The sequence below is a fragment of the Pleurodeles waltl genome, chromosome 4_1 (assembly GCF_031143425.1).
Source record: "Pleurodeles waltl isolate 20211129_DDA chromosome 4_1, aPleWal1.hap1.20221129, whole genome shotgun sequence".
NCBI classification, from domain to species: Eukaryota; Metazoa; Chordata; class Amphibia; order Caudata; family Salamandridae; genus Pleurodeles; species Pleurodeles waltl.
In genome coordinates, this window is record NC_090442.1 from 52,694,404 (window position 1) to 52,712,048 (window position 17,645).

A 17,645-nucleotide genomic window follows, 5' to 3' on the forward strand; every position below is an offset into this window, starting at 1 on the left:
ATAGCGGCCTACCCGCTGGCTGGCGGGGCGCCTGCTGGATGAATTAGTATTGCCCTTGATTGCTTGTGCACAACATGAAATTAGAGAGGTATTATTTCTACAAGTGAGATTTCCCCATGAGACCAATAATCTGCTGTGCATAGCTCACAAAAGCTTCTGCAGGAGTCTGTGCCTAATGCCACCATTCTCACCATAGTCCCCTGAGATTTGTTTCAGATCCATCAAGACATTTAATCAACTGATTAAGAGAGAGAGATTGATGGAAGGTGTTGGGGTGGATACCCTGGGTGCCCTAGTCCCCAATGGCTTGTTCATACCATTTGACCTATTGCAGAGGGACTGCGATTTGCCTGTGGGACATGTCTTCACTCACGGTCGGTTGTTGGTGAAGCTGGGTTTGCTGTGGCACATCACCGACACAGAAACGGAACAACATCTGCTAGCACACATACTCCACACCATTGATGTGGGCTGTCGGCTCATCACCTTGTTCACCATGGCCTTGGCATACACTGTACAGGACTCCTCAGTGCCGACCCGCAGGAGATTGGAAAGAGACACAGGCAAAGAACTGACACAAGGAATGGGATCGGGCACTCCAATACCACGGAAATGTCACAAAATAAATACAACATAACATTCGACACGGGCAAGACTGCACAGGGTGTTTGGGTCTGCCTCCACCTGCCCCCAGTATCGGGCGCCAACATAGCTTATATGTTCTGGAGATGCCCAGCTGTTGAGGCCCTCTGGCGGGAGGTCACAGGCGCACTGTTGGAGGTTGAGGTTGGGACGATCTATACTGTATGGAGGGTGCAGTCCTGGACTTGTTTAAGGGTAAGAAAGCTGGAAGAGTAACACATGTTTCATAGACCTGGCTCTGCTTATAGCCTGTAGATCAATAGAAATGTACTGGAAAGGGGACACACTACAGGGACTAAAGCACTGGTGCACAGCAATGCTTAAATGGGGTAAAGCTGAATTGGCAGCGCTCAAGCAGGGGGAGGCCCGCGGCTTGGTCAGGATCCCTATAGCTGTGGAATGGGACACACTGCTCCACAACTTACAGATGCTCAAACAGGGCCTCCCTGGCTAGCAAGAATTAGTACCTGATCACTGCGGATCATCATGCTCCCCTAATCTGGTCACTTCCCCCCTTTTTCTTCCCTGCTTGGCCGGGTACTTAACACAACCAGAGAAAGGGTTTATTGTTGTGTCTACTACATCACCTCTGTACTTCACAATAAAAGCGTACAACGTGTGGACACTGGAAGGAGCTACAATAGTATTATCTATTTCATACAACTTAATCTGTTATGACGTACAGTTTATATACGTTCATATGTTCATATTGTGGACCAATTACTCCTGCCAAATTATCTGTTCTGCACTACATCTAAGGATCCCAGAATGGGTTTACTGTATCTGTCTATATCGCATTGATCCAACTGTTATTGACATGTCTAAGTACCATCAAGATGAAACTAAATACAAATTGATTAAAAAAAAACTTGATCTGATAGTCTTGCAGTATTGAATCCTACCTCTCCTTGGGCAATGTAGGGGTTGGGGTCAGCTGTAGGGGTGGTGGGAGCAATGGAAGAAGAGTAGCATTGGATCTATGGCAGGAACATATAATATAATAACATGGAACGTCAGAGGGCTCCGGGGCTATACTAAACGTTACAGCATACATGCTTTTCCCAAAATACACAAGATACAGATTGCATGCCTACAGGAGACACATCTGGGAACAAAGGAGGCACAGAAATTGAGAAAGAAATGGAGGGGTCAGTTATGTGCAGCCTCGTATTCTACATATGCCAGAGGGGTACTTATCTGGGTAGCCCCTGGGGTACAGTTTAGACTTACATATAGTGAATCAGATGTGGAGGGGCAGGGTTTGCTGACTGGGATGGATTTTACATGCTGAACTCATATGCCCCGAACACTGATGACAGAGGGTTCTTTGTGAGACTACAGGACCTCTTAATGGACAGCGCGGGGACGCTCATAATATGGCCTGGGGATTTTAACTGTGTGCTCGATGGAGACAGGGATTGTCACCCTCCCAGGGCTGGCACCAAACCTCATATGAATGGAACATTACAAGGTGCAATGGACAATCTGGGACTGATAGACGGGTGGCGAAGCTACACCTGGAGGGCAGGGAATACACATGCAGATCAGATATGCATAATACATTTAGCAGATTGGATTGTTTCCTCTTGGGGGGGTTTGGCTAATATTCAAATAGAAACTCTAAAGCATTTGGCACAATATCTGTCAGACCATTCCCCTTTCCAGCTGACACTGGCACGGAGCATGCAGTCACGAGGAGTGGAAACCCTGGCGTATGCCATTGGACCTGCTGAGCGACACAGCCTGGAAAGCAGGATTGGGAGAGCCTATAACGCACTGCATGGCCACAAACTGGGGAACGATAAATACCAGGGCGGTCGAGTGGGAGGCCCTTAAGGCGATTGTAATTGGGGAATGCATTGCCAAAATTAGTGGGTTACGCCGAACACTCCTGGCAGACCAGACCAAACAAGAGGACCGATTAGCGGGGCTACAGGGAACGGTACCACACACAGCGGAAATACATGAGGAGATATTAGCTGCCCACAGGGCGATTCACATGCACTGGGACACACTGGAAAAAACTGGACTCAAGACTTTTTGTCAGGAGCTCCACAGAGTAGGAGATAATCAGGCAGACTTTTGGCATGGTTGCTTCGCAGGGAGAGGGAGGTGACCCTCATTTTGGCTATCGGTAGTGGGAGAGGACAGCTCCTGTCCCGGAGATATGACATTTTAAAGGCGCTGCAGGAATACTTTAGGACACTGAAGCAGGGTCACAGGTTGAAGATGCTCGGTTGAAGGGATTTCTGGCACGGATGAAACTGCCTCATTTGAATAGGGAAGTGGCTCAGGGCCTTGAGGCGGACATATCCCTGGAAGAGGTGACAGATGCAATAAAGGCACTCACAGCTTCCAAAGCGCCAGCAAGCAACATCTTCCCGGCAGAGCTCTACAAAGCCTTTGCGACCACATTGGGAGACAAACTGCTGGAGGTCTTCTGTGAGGCGTGCCAGATCGTGGTCCTCCCTCAGACTATGAGGGAAGGGATGATATGCCTGATACCGAAGCCAGGGAGGGGATGCACTGGATCCTGCTGCATATAGGCCTCTCACAATGTTAAACACAAATCTTAAAATACTATGCAAAATACTGGCAACACGCTTGACCGGGGTGATCCCGGGCTTAGTGCATGAGGACCAATCTGGTTTCATGCCAGCGAGCAGCACCACACACAATCTTCGCAGGCTGACGCATATACTACATGAGACGATAGAACAGGGTGGAGAGTATGCATTGGTATCTCTGGACCTTGAAAAGGCATTTGATACAGTTGAGTGGGCCTTCTTGGGGACGGTGCTGCGAGGTATGGGGTTTGGTCCCATTTTCTGCTCCTGGATAGGCCTCTTATACACAGACCCCTCGGTTCGTATTAAGGTGGGGGGAGACCTCGGATGCCTGGCGGGTGGAGAGAGGAACTAGACATTGGTGGCCCCTGTCGCCCCTGTTGTTTGCCTTGGCGATAGAGCCACTTGCACTTGAGGGCAGAATTGGCGCTGTGGGGTAATGAAGTAGGAGGTACGACCCATATCGTCTTGCTTTACGCTGATGACGCACAGGTCTATATACTAGCGCATGAGGTGTTGATGCCTATCCTGGCGCAGTTGTTGGAAGACTGGCGAGGTTTCAGGTCTCCGAATTACCAAACAGAAGTTGCTGCTCTTCCCTTTAGGAGACCTGGTGGGGAGACCAAGATCGCAACTACCCGAATGTGGGGCTTCGATGGGAATTAGATAGCTTTCAGTATCTGGGGATCAGAGTAACACACAGTGTAGACCAGCATAGGCTACACAATGTGGACAGGGTGTTGCAGGGAATAGAAAACGCTGTTAAATTCTGGAATGGTCTACCGCTTTCGGGGATGGGAAGGGTGGCTCTAGCTAATGTGGTCTTCCTTCCCCATTGCCTCCATTTAGTCCAGAACTCCTTATTTCCCCTGGAAGACTGGTTCTTTCATAAATTGAATAGTATATTAATTGCATTGATTTGGGTGGGTAAATGTAGTCGAGTATGGCTGGAAATCTTGCATAGGGACATGGAGGGGGGACTGGCAGTCCCGGATATACACTTCTATTACTACGCGGCACACCTGCAGCATGCTGCTAGATGACTGGCGCCAACCGATAACTAGGAGAAGCGCTTATTGGAGGATGGGTTGGGTGCTAACACTTTACCCTGGCTGCTGATGCAGGGGGGCAGGTCGGACACCCCGGTGCCATACCTGGTTATGCACTCGGCTAGTATATGGAGGAAAGTGGTGCATAGGGTCATACGGGCAGCTCCCTTTAGCAGAAAGTTGAATATATGGGATTTGAAATTTTTTCGAGACATAGACTCTATCATGTCCATGGTACAGTGTCGAGAGGGTGGATGCTTGGAGGCTAGTTCCTTATACCTAGAGGACACATTTATTATCTTTCAGGAGGCCCGAGATACCTTTGGAATAGGTCCTCATCATTTTTTGCACCACGCTAAATTGGGGAGTGTAGCAAGGTAGATCTGGATGGGATTTCCGGCTGCTCCTAAGACCTCCCCAGTGCTGGAGGGGCTCATTGAATAGGGAGAGGGGAGACCTCTAATAACTCTTTTTTACAAATCCATTTGAACTGATGGGATGCCGTGTCAATACCCTGCACGAAGCAAGTGGGAGTTGGATCTGGGTCTACCTATTTCGGATGCAGAGTGGGAAAAAATACTGGGGTTGGTTTGCAAAGTATCCTATAATAACAGGTTCAAGCTACTGCATTTCCACTACTTGCATCTCACATTTGTCACACCACAACGACTAAACAAAATATATTCCAACAGGCACGCCTCCTGCCCGTGATGCGGTATGGCCGACACAGACTTCATGCATATGGCATTGAGCTGTGCCATGGTGCAGGCTTATTGGGGGCAGGTTGTGGAACGTAGAGAACTGGCCACAGAAATACGAGTGCCGCAGATGCCACTTGTTTGCCCTTTGGGGTTGCTGGAATGTCCCAGTGGATGCAAGGTCCACTGTAGAATAATCCAACTTGCGCTGTTGTTGGCCAAAAGGAGAGTGGCCATCGGCTGGATGAGCGCATGGCCACCACTGTTCACAGACTGGCTCAGGGACATGCTGAGGAGATCCAAATGAAAATGTCACGTGCCGACAGAGGGGCAACTGCAGCCGTTCAGCTCTGGGCTCATTTACTGGGAAGGTTCCCTGAGGAGGACACTACATCAGGAGGATTCTGAAGGGGAGGGATAATGGAGGGGGTGAAATGGGCACTGACGCCAGATATGGAATCAACTGGCTGGGACCTACAAGTTCTGGGAGTGCCTATACGAATGCGCAAGTTGACGAGCTGGGCCGGGCTCATAAACAGAAAATGTTTTGAACTCCACGCTCATATTAAGGTACAAAATGCTGGTAATTGATGCTATCTTTTTACGGCTTGACCTCAATACAGTCCATGCCGATGTCAAAATAATGTATGCGAAGTTGCTGACATGCATTGTATGTATGTATAAGGTTTATATTACAAAAACAATAAAAACAGTTTAAAGAAAAAAGATTAGGTCTCTGGAAAACTATGTGTTGGTTATACCTCAGTGCAGAAGTGTAGGAAAGTACCCTCTTTTTGGCATGTTACCCCCAACTTCTGTCTGATGTCAGTGTGTTTGACTGTCATTGGAGTCCTGTTAACCAGGACCCCAGTGCTTATGCTCTCTGTCCTCTCAAATATGTCACTACATACTGGTAACCCAGTATTTCATCCCAAATTGGCCTACTGGTCACCCCTTATAAGTCCCTAGTATATGGTATTGAGGTACCCAGGGAATTGGGGTTCCAGGGGATCCCTATGGGCTGCAGCATTACTTTTGCTACCCATAGGGAGCCCATGCAAAGTCTTCTAAAGGACTGCCATTGCAGCCTTCGTGAAATGGCACATGCACCCTTTCACAGCCATTTTCACTGCACAAGGTCACTTATAAGTCACCTTTATATCAGGTCTTCAAACTCTGAAGGCTGCGTGCAAAGTACTTGTCTGTAAGGGCACCCCTGTACTAGCAGAGGTGTCCCCACGTCATCCAGGACCATTTTCCTTGACTTTGTGAGTGCGGGGATGCCATTTTATACGTGAACTGGACATAGGTCAATACCTATGTCCAGCTTCACAATGGTAACTCCAAATATGGCCATATAAGGTGTCTAACACCTGGTAATTGTACCCCTATACTGATTCTTCACAATTCCATGGACTCTGGGGGCTCAACAGTGCCCCCCCAGTGCTGCTATTCCAGGCAGCCCGAGCTGCTGCCACCTCACAGACAGGTTTCTGCCCTCCTGTTGCTCAGGCTCAGGAAGGCAGAACAAAGCATTTCTTTTAGGAGAGGGGTGTTACACCCTCTCCCTTTGGAAATAGGTGTTACAGGCATGGGAGGGGTAGCCTCCCAGAGCCTCTGGAAATGCTTTGAAGGGAACAGATGGTGCCCTCCTTGCATAATCCAGTCTACACCGGTTCAGGGACCCCCAGTCCCTGCTCTGGACAGAGGAAAGGGGAGTGACCACTCCCCTGTCCATCACCACCCCAGGGGTGGTACCCAGAGCTCCTCCAGAGTGTGCCTGGGTTTTGCCATCTTGGATTCCAAGGTGGTGGGGCACTCTGGGAGCATCTGAGCTTGATAGGTGCCTAACTGGGCAGCTAGCCAATCCCCCTTTCAGGGCTATTTAGGGTCTCTCTCCTGGGTGTTTCCTCAGATTCAGATTGCAAGACTCCAGCAGGAATCCTCTGCATCCTTTACTTCATATTCTACCGACGGAACTGCATTTGGACCCTCCAGGAACTCTACAAACTGCAACAAAGAAGCAAAGACAACTTCTACTACATTGTTTCTTCAGCTCCTGCCAGCAACTGCAACTGTTTCCAGGTCCTGAATCCTCAGAGTACTGCCCGTCTTCAGCCTGCACCAGAAGAAGCAAAGGAATCTCCCTTGAAGTGAAGGAGTCACTTCCCTACTTCAGCAGGCACCCCTCTGCATTGAAGACCGGTGGCATCGGTCTCCCCTCCAGACGACGAGCGTGGATCCAGCAACACGAGTGGTGGAGTAAAGTGATCCCAACAGTCCCAAGGTCCAGCTGTCCAACTTTGGTAGAGGTAAGAGCTTGCCTCCCCATGCAAGACAGTACCCCCGTGCACCACATGACTTGCAGTAGCCAAGGCTTGTGTGCGACCTTCCACGAAGTTCTTCGTGCACAGCACAGCTTGGGCCCCCAGCACTCAATCCTGCAACACACAGTTTTCTGAGTGGTTCTCCGGCGGCGTGGGATCCCTTTGTGTCGTGCTGCGTGGGCCTCCATTTGCACCTTCTTTGTCCCCGTGCTGTGGGGCTCCTGTGCACGCTGCCTGGTCTTCTGAGGGCTCCCTGAGTTGCTAAAAGCCCCCTCTGCCTCCCCCTCCTTGGCCGAGGTCACCAGGTCCCTCCTGGTCCCGGGCAGCAGCATTTTCCACTAACCGCATGCTTTGCGTGGCTTGTTGACGGAATCCAGCGACTCAAACCAGACTGCAATCTTCCATCCAGCGTGGGGCATCATATGCACCAACCAGGAACCCGCATCCGTCTTCTTGGGTGGAGTACTGACTGTTCTTCCTCACTGGTGGTTCTTTTGCACCTTCATCTGGGTTAATGGGCTCCTGTTCTCACGACTTCTTGTGTGTTCTAGGAAACTTACTCTGTTTTCCTGGGCTCTGAGGTGGGTTCTGTTACTTACCTTTGGTGTTTTCTTACACTCCCAGCGCCCCTCTACACACTACATTTGCCTCGGTGGGAAACTGAATCTTGCATTCCACTATTTTAGTATATGATTTGTGTTCCCCCTAGGCCTATTGCAACCTATTGTGATTTTCACTATTTGCACTGTTTTCTTATGTTTTTACAGCTAATTCTGCATTATAGCATATATACTGTGTATATTACTTACCTCCTAAGGGAGTATAGTCTCCAAGGTATTTTTGGCATTGTGTCACTAAAAATAAAGTACCTTTATTTTTGTAACACTGAGTATTTCCTTTCATGTTTGTAAGTACTGTGTGACTACAGTGGTATTGCATGAGCTTTGTATGTCTCCTGGATAAGCCTTGGCTGCTCATCTACAGCTACCCCTAGACAGCCTGGCTTCTAGACACTGCTTACATTTCACTAATAAGGGATAAGTGGACCTGGTATAAGGTGTAAGTACCTTTGGTACCCACTACAAAACAGGCCAGCCCCCACAAGAAGTCAAACATATGTTAGAATTGGTAAAGTTCAGGGTTGAGTCCATTCAGGACTTGCAGGTATGGGATATTCCACAAATGTACTACTTTGTCCTTATATTTGTCATTGATTATGGTTGTCAATACTATACCTAGCACAGTGTTGTTTAGGGCCTTTCTCTGCAGGTCCCACTTTCAGATGCTTTTCCAGTAAAGATAAGTAAAGATAAGTATTACTTACACATGGTAATTCGAGGTTTGCAACCTTTTATTGCCATTCTGACATTTAGGGCTTTATTTATATATTGGTGTTATGTATACTCCATTGCAACGGTGATGGAGTATAGATACCGCCAATATGGTCAGCCTCCCCAATTTAAATGCAGGCAGACTTTCCGTTTGGCCATGGCAGAAGCTACTCTGTCTTTGCCGTGACCAAACTTCTCCAATGGCCATGGGGGGTGCGGCCATCAAAGAAATGGCTACATGACTGCCCACCCTATTTGGATGTGCAGAGATGTAGTCCTCTTTTTTTACTGTTTTGGTAAGGAACAGTAAAATCATTATAATGCTCCCTTCGCCACGGGAGGTGAAAAATGAAACAAGAAAATCCTGATCCGTTTTGGGATTTTCTTTTTGAGAAGAAAAAAGGATTACTCTGTGTTGCAGGGCTAATACCTGCTGCTGCAGCCCTGTAGCACAGGGTAACAAGCATTGCCAAAAACCATTGTCAACAGTTCCTGGCAATGCTATTCCAAATATCCGTCTGTATTTATAAATTAGGTGTGCAGTCTCTACACCATGGAAACTGAGAAATTTACACCGTCCCCATGGTGGAATAGAGGGCCACCCACTGTGAATTCAATTGGGCCCTAGTCTTCTATTTTCATATTACATTAACCTCTGCTTTTTCACTGAATATTGTAAATACATCTTTACTTTTCAGTCCAGTTACAAATTATACAGTATGCATCTCAACAAGATTTGACAGGCCCCCTATTATTGACTTACTCAACACAATGGGGTAGTCCCTGATGGTTGTTCTCTTTCTTATTAATTGTTGTAACCTGTTTTAGGTCTAGAGCTCGCCCCCCACGTCCGCAGCACCACCTTGCTGTCTCGTGCCCCTGACCCCCGCCGACACTGCTGCTAGCGTGTTCGAGCCCCCAGAGCGTGTCTAGTGGGCTCTGCTAAGCTTCGCTAGACCCGTGTGCTCTCTGCCGCTTTTCGCCGTATTTGTAAGTGTTTTTCAACTTTTCAGCGCATTGCCTCCTTGCGCTCTTGCCCCCATTTGTGCCCCTTCTGATTGCTGCACTCCGATTGTATTTTGTGCCATTACTGTATTTTGTGACTGTTTTTAAATTGTGCCCGACTTTTCTGTGCCTTGTTTTCCTGGTTTTCGCCCCTTGTGCGCTCCCCCTTGCAGTTCTCTCCCTGCCGCTGCCTCCCTGCGGCCCCGCCCCCCTCGCACCCCCATTCGCCGCTCCCTCCCGCCTCCCGCCTCCCAGCTGCTCCTCCCTCCCCCTCCCTTCTTAATGGCTGGCGCTGCGCGGACACGCCGCTGGCGCGCCGGAGGCGCACCAGAGGCAAGCCCGTCTGTGCCCGTCCACGCCTGGACCGCACCCAGCGCCCCCCCCCCCTGGACCGCACGCCACCGCACAACCAGCCTTCGCTACTCTGCCAGCGAACTACTCGCCCTTAACCCTGGCTCCTCCACAACCTGCTTCCAGGCCACCCCGAAGCACACCAAAGTCCCCTTCTCCTGCTGCACCTGCAATTTCACCTGCAACAGAACAACGAAACCTACAACAACCGACACCAACCACCTGCACTGCATCCTCCTCAACACACGCTCCGCACGAAAGCACGCAATCGAGCTCTGGGACCTGCTCGACACCACCGCCCCAGACGTAGCCTTCCTTACCGAAACCTGGTGGAACGACTCCTCGGCCCCAGACATCGTCATCGCCATCCCTGACGGCTACAAGATCACCAGAAGAGATCGCACCAACGGAACCGGTGGAGGAATAGCCATCGTCCACAAATCCACCCTCAAGATCCACACCCACACGGACGACACCCTCAAGACAGCTGAACACCTTCACTTCCAGATCCACACGGACCCCAACACTACCCTCAGAGGAACTCTCATATACCGACCACCAGGACCAAGACCCCCCTTCAGTGACACCATCTCCGACCTCGCCAGCACCCACGCCCTCGCCTCAACGGACTACATCCTCCTTGGAGACCTCAACTTCCACCTGGAGAACAACAACGACGCCAACACCGCATCACTGACCACCAACCTCTCCAACCTCGGACTCAGAGAACTGGTCAACACACCCACCCACATCGCCGGTCACACCCTAGACCCACTCTTCACTGCAAGCAACCACATCTCTTTCAACCACACCACCGAACTCCACTGGACCGACCACCACTGCGTCCATTTCACATTCAAGAAAAACACCGAACATCACCGCACCCCACTACCACCACACCGCCGCTGGGGAAAAGTCACCGCAGACCAACTAACCAGCACCCTCGCCAAGAACCTGCCGACCGACCCCACCAACCCAGACTCCGCCACCATCAACCTCCAACAGTGGCTCCTCAACTGCGCCAACACCCTCGCACCACTCAAGAGGCCCATCGTCAACCAAGAAAAGAAAAAAGCAGCATGGTTCACAGACGAACTCATCACCTCCAAACACTCCTGCTAGAAACTCAAGAAAAAATGGCTGCTTGAACGCACACCCGACAGCCTAGTAGCCCACAAGGAAGCCACCCGCAAGCACCACCAACTTATCCGACTCGCCAAACGCTCCCACTTCACAGAACGCCTTAACAACAACGCGCACGACAGCAAGGAACTCTTCTGCATCGTGAAGGAGCTCTCCAACCCCAGCGCCAACGTCACCGACATCCCACCATCCCAGAAACTCTGCGACGCACTCTCTACTTTTTTCTACCAGAAAATCGCCGCCATCCACGACAGCCTCAACTCCACACCTCCGCCAGACCCCACCCCCGACAACTCCTCCTACGCCAACCGCCTCACCACCTGGACCCACGTAGATGACGCTGAAACCCGAAAGACCATGAACTCCATCCACTCAGGATCCCCATCAGACCCCTGCCCACACCACGTCTACAACAAAGCCGACTCCACCATCGCCCCCCAACTTCGTAAAATCATCAACCTTTCCTTCGACACCGCCACCGTCCCGGACAGCTGGAAGCACGCCGACATCCAAGCCCTCCTCAAGAAACCAAAGGCTGACCTCAACGACCTCAAAAACTTCCGCCCGATCTCCCTCCTCCCATTCCCAGCGAAGGTCATTGAGAAGATCGTCAACGCCCAGCTCACCCACTACCTCGAAGACAACTCCATCCTAGACCCCTCCCAATCCGGATTCAGACGCAACCACAGCACCGAGACTGCACTCCTCGCCGCCACAGACGACATCAGACAGCAAATGGACAACAGTGAAACTTCAGCCCTCATCCTCCTAGACCTATCCGCCGCCTTCGATACGGTCTGCCACCGCACCCTACTAACTCGTCTCCACGAAGCCGGAATACAAGACAAAGCCCTCAACTGGATCTCCTCTTTTCTCTCCGGCAGAACCCAGAGAGTCCGACTCTCATCCTTCCGCTCCGAAGCCACCAACCTCATCTGCGGAGTCCCCCAAGGCTCCTCGCTAAGCCCAACGCTATTCAAAGTCTACATGGCACCCCTCGCTCAACTGGCCCGGCAGCACAACCTCAGTATCCTCTCCTACGCTGACGACACCCAGCTCATCCTCTCCCTTACTAAAGATCCATACACCGCCAAAGCCAACCTCCACGAGGGACTAAAATCCATCGCCGAATGGATGAGAAACAGCCGCCTGAAGCTAAACTCAGATAAGACGGAAGTCCTCATCCTCGGACGCTCCCCCTCGGCCTGGGACGACTCCTGGTGGCCCACCGCACTGGGACCCCCACCTACTCCAGCCAACCACGCACGCAACCTCGGCTTCATCCTCGACTCCGGCCTCACCATGTCCAAACAGGTCAACGCAGTCTCCTCCTCCTGCTTCAACACCCTCCGCATGCTCTGTAGAATCTACAAGTGGATCCCGACGGAAACCAGAAAAACGGTGATCCAGGCCCTCGTCAGTAGCAGACTAGACTACGGCAACGCACTGTACACAGGCATCCCAGCAAAAGACATCCAACGACTCCATCGCATCCAGAACGCATCTGCCCGTCTGATCCTCGACATACCCCGCCGATGCCACATCTCCCACCACCTGAAGGACCTCCACTGGCTCCCCGTGGACAAGAGGATCACCTTTAAACTTCTCACCCACGCGCACAAAGCACTACACAACGCCGGACCTGCCTACCTGAACAACAGACTCAACTTCTATGCCCCCTCCCGCCAACTCCGCTCTGCCAACCTCTCCCTCGCCATCGTTCCCCGAATTCAATGCAAGACCGCCGGCGGCAGATCCTTCTCCTACCTCGCCGCCAAGACCTGGAACTCACTCCCGACCTCCCTGCACCAGACCCAGGACCTCCTCACCTTCAGGAGACTCCTCAAGACATGGCTCTTCGACTGATAGCAGCTGAAACCCCCGCCCCTCCCCCCAGCGCCTTGAAACCCTAACGGGTACATAGTGCGCTTTATAAATTTAATGATTGATTGATTGATTGTAGCAGCTGTAGGGTTTATGTAACTTGTTTATTTGTGAAGATGAATATATTATTTTCTCTTTAGAGCCTGTACCATGGAAACCTTTTTGTTCAGTACATGTGACAAACTTTGGGATTTCCTATAATAAGACATACTTATTCACAAAAGAAAGATTTGTTTTTGGGGCCATTATGGCTAAATTATAGCAAGCACAAATTAAGATCACAGGAACCGAACTGAGGGCTCCAAACTCAAACTCACTCACTGTTGTTCACAAGGCAAACCACCCACCATTCTTTATAACTTCATTCAAATGTCACATAACTCGCTTTAACCTCATATTTTCCAATAATTTGTCGCTCTTCGTTTATCGCTATTTGGAAAATAATGTTTGGTAGTTTCAAAGCTGTGCTTTCATTCCTGCTTTGTCAGCGCTTCTCTGTAAAGGCTGGACTCCCACACAGAGGTTTAGACACATTATGAAAACAGTTCTACTAACCCAAACCAACGTAACAGTTGGTGTATTCGTCTAGGCTAGCAGTTGTATGGCCAAAGTAGACGAACGCCACTTATTGGCAAGTTGGTAAACTTTTCTATACATGGACCAATGGGAATTACCTTTCATGCAGAACCTGGGCTGTGAATATTCACACATGACAATTCAATCTTATTTCAGTAATAAGGTACCTAGTTATCCATTTCAATTCCTGCTCTTGTGGAGATTAAGAGCTCAGAATTTGTTTTTCACAAATAATGTTTATCTGAGGATTAAGAGCACTTAATGATTGTTTTGCCTTCTGTGATGTCATGAAAGACCTGCATTCTTGAGTAAGAGTATGATGGGTTCATGTCCTACACTGCTATTAGTAAGCAATCTTAGTATCTCCACTAAAGACAGTATCTTATGGCTTTTACAGTACCATACATTTTAAGAGCAGCACATTTTCAGATTTTTGGAAGATTTTTTGACTTACTTATTGCATCCAATATAATTATCAGTAACTCAGCTTATAGGTACAACTATATAGCAGGATTTGTCATTATTTCCCCATCTTCTTTCTCTGCATGCTAAAGTTGTGGTTTTCACTAGAAAACAATATGTTTATGTATTTTTTTTATCAAATAATATATTCTTTTATATTGTGATTTGTGTGACTATAGGAACGAACATGGATGCTAGTTCTTTATAATGTACATCTTCAGTTTTACTCACAATTAATAAATCCTGTGACATTTTATGGAATACATTATTAAGGATGAGATTCAGTGCAACTGATTTGTTTGATGAATTATATAATAGTTTGAGAAAAGTGACTGACCTGTCTTACTCAATATATTTGTGATTCACCCACATTAGTGTTTTTAATGTGCATATTAGCTGGGTGTTCTAGTGCTTGTTGTAAATCAGTGTGTTGTGTTGTCCCACTTAATTAAAATATCAAATTTCTGCAATTGTTTGTGGATTGTCTTTGAATTTTTGCACAACTTATGGAGCTTATAACACATTTACATGACAGTGGTTCTTGCGCTTTATTGTGCACAGTTCCACAGTAGGAAGAATATCAGACCCATGTGCAAGGACGGCCAGTGTCTGGAGAAATGGAAGAAAAACAGCAACATACTGACTACATCTTCAGATTGGATATATCTCATTTTAGGCACTCAGAAGTTCTTTCCTAATCAACAGAAAGTTGTGGTAATAGTTTCTTGCTTTCTGCCCGACATTTGTTTTATTTTATATTGTTTGTGCTATTCTCCTTTTTATTCTCGTTATCTTCAGTATTCCCAGCAACCTTGCAACATAACATTCCAAGTCTAACAGTGAACCAACAGTGTTTTGCCATTTTTTTTTTTTATACCAATCAGCATTGTTTCCTGGTGTCCGCTATGTTTGTTTAGCTATTATAACTGGTCTATGAATTGCAGCGTTTCTAGAAAGTCCATGTCATGCTGCTATCCAAAATTCAACATGCCTCACTATCTTGTGCTGTTCCTTCATCCTCTAATACCGTCAAAAACAATGCCAAATAGTTGGGTGTAAGAAAAACTAAAATTATTCATGTAGCACAAGAGCAAGTTTGATTTTAGCGTATTTTTAGGAGGGAGAGATTGTGCTGCGGGCAGGGCTGAATCAAAAAGTGTTTCTGGTCCTCGGTCAGGCCATGCGATTAAAATGCCTGTCACAAGGTCTTTAGCACTACTTTGCCACCAGCATATGACAAAGCTGCAGCAGGCCTCTTAAATGTGCCTGTATTGTACAATCAGCTCTGGAAGGTGGTTGGGGTGTGAAAGGCCGGTGAGAAAGAGATATAGGCCCTCATTATGACCTTGGCGGGCGGCTGAAGCTGCCCGCCAAGATTGGACCACCGTGCGGCTGCCAATGCGGCCGCACTCACGCCACGGCCATCAGGAGATCCCCGCTGGGCTGGCGGGCAGAAACCTGGTCCAAATGGAGCTGGCGGTGTTGCGGCTGTGCGACGGGTGCAGTTGCACCTATCGCGCTTTACACTCTCTGCAGAGCAGAGTGAAAAGCTGCATGGGGCCGTGTCAGGGGGCCGTGTCAGGGGGCCCCTGTACTGCCCATGCCAGTGGCATGGGCAGTGCAGTGGCCCCCAGGGGCCCCGCGACTCCCCGTACCGCCAGCCTTTTCCTGGCGGTTCAAACCGACAGGAAAAGGCTGGCGGTAGGGGGACTCGTAATCCCCTGGGCAGCGCTGCAAGCAGTGCTGCCCTGGCGGATGAAATCCGCCTGGACCAATGTGGTGGCAAACCGCCAGTCCCGGCGGTGCGACCGCGGCGCTTTCGCCGCTGTCGGAATACTGTGGATTTCACTGCCAGCTGGCTGGTGGTGAAATCCGCCACAACAACCCTGGCACTCCAAGACCGCCAGGGTTGTAATGAAGGCCAAAGTCTTGCTACCCCGTTCTCAGAGGACATAAGACCCCCAGTGTACTGTCGTTTTCACTCTTTCCACTTGCTCTTATTCCATCAGCTGCAAATTGGATGCTGATCACTGCCACAGAGGGTCACATTAGGAGTTTGGCAGACGGAAAAATCTGTCTGCCAAACTCCCTACAAGGAGACCGCCGCGGTGCTGGCGGTCTCTCTGTCAGCCCCATTACAACGTTCCCACTGGGCTGATTGGCGGAAACCAAGGTTTCTGCCATCCCAGCCCACTGGGAAAGGTGTGACAGCATTGTTCCTGGCTCATAATTGAGTTGGTGGCAATTGTGCTACAAGCAGATGCACTAGAACCCTTGAAATGCGCACTGCCTGCTATGAAGACAGTGCGCATTTCAAGGTTGATGGACAGGGAGACCCCTGTACTGCCCATGCCACAGTCATGGTCAGTGAAGGGGGCCCATGCCACAGTCATGGGCAATGAAGGGGCTCCCTGTGGCCCCCCTGCACTTGTTCTCCACCAGCCTTTTCATGGGGGTGAAACCGCCATGAAAAGGCTGGTGAAGAACAAGGTTGTAATCAGCAGGGTGGCGCTGAGTTCAGCAGTACCCTCGCTGATTACAACCAACACAGCCGTCACCCAGTCAGGACCTTGGATCTGGCGGGGATGACGGTAGGTCGGTGGGTCTGCCCAACAACCTTGTAATGTGACAGTCGGACCGCCACCACCAGACTCGTAATTGGCCCCCCAGTCTGAGTAACAGGGATGGTCTTATGAAGGAGCACTGCAGGATGTCACTTCTATCTACCCTCGGCGAACTAATGCCTCTTGTTTTAAAATATGACTTATTTTTTCTGTAGTCCCTTAAGAATCCATTCTCAGCATCCACTGGATTTTTTTACAGTTGACATATGCATTTTAGTTTGGGGGTTTTAAATAAAATATTCCTTTCAAAGTTAGCTTGTTTCAGTTTTCATATAAGTACATGTTTACCCCACAAAATGTGAGATTTAGTCAAAGAATGTTGGTAAGTTTCCAATGCTGCAGCCTTGTTTTCTAGCTTTGGGAGTCATATTCCTTTGTGGTGATTTGCCCACCGACAGCAGCATCTGGTGATTGACAGCAGGGATGGACAGACATGTCGGTCTGCTATCATTAGTCCCTTTTACGGACTGGTTAAGGAGACAGCAAATAACTCCTTTGTCCAGACGATCGTCATGGATTGTCAAGCAGACGGACATTGGACTGTCTAAATGGCCCGTGCTCAGCTGGATGTGCAGAGCTTCTTGAAGGCTGATGAACTGCTTGAAATCTAGAGACAAAGCCAATGGACTTTCAGAGCTCTACAACATAAGGTACTGGGAGGCCACAACTTAACTGATTTTGATCTTGTTTCACAAAAGCTAGACAACTATCAGGAAATAATGATGAAGTATTTTCAACTTGAAATTAATACTGGAGACATTTTCATATTCATACCAAATGAATAGATGGATTGATAAAATATCTATAAAGTGCCTTTCATAAAGCCAGACAACCCCAAGTGCAGAGAACAGAAGATATTTAAAAAAATATAGATGAAATGTAAGAAGGTCCTTCCTGAACCTGCCTCTCAACACCTGGACAACTGTGACTGAGTTCTGAACAAGTTTTCTAAAGTTCTGCCTGAACTTGTCTCTCCCAACACCGGG

The 17,645-nt window shown here is 49.0% G+C and overlaps 1 protein-coding gene across 1 annotated transcript in view; it reads right to left on the minus strand.

The window, feature by feature from the left end:
• The window catches only part of LOC138286980 (zinc finger protein 208-like), a 272,011-nt gene that overhangs the window by 29,935 nt on the left and 224,431 nt on the right, over positions 1-17,645 (minus strand). The gene's annotated exons all lie outside the window — the stretch shown is intronic.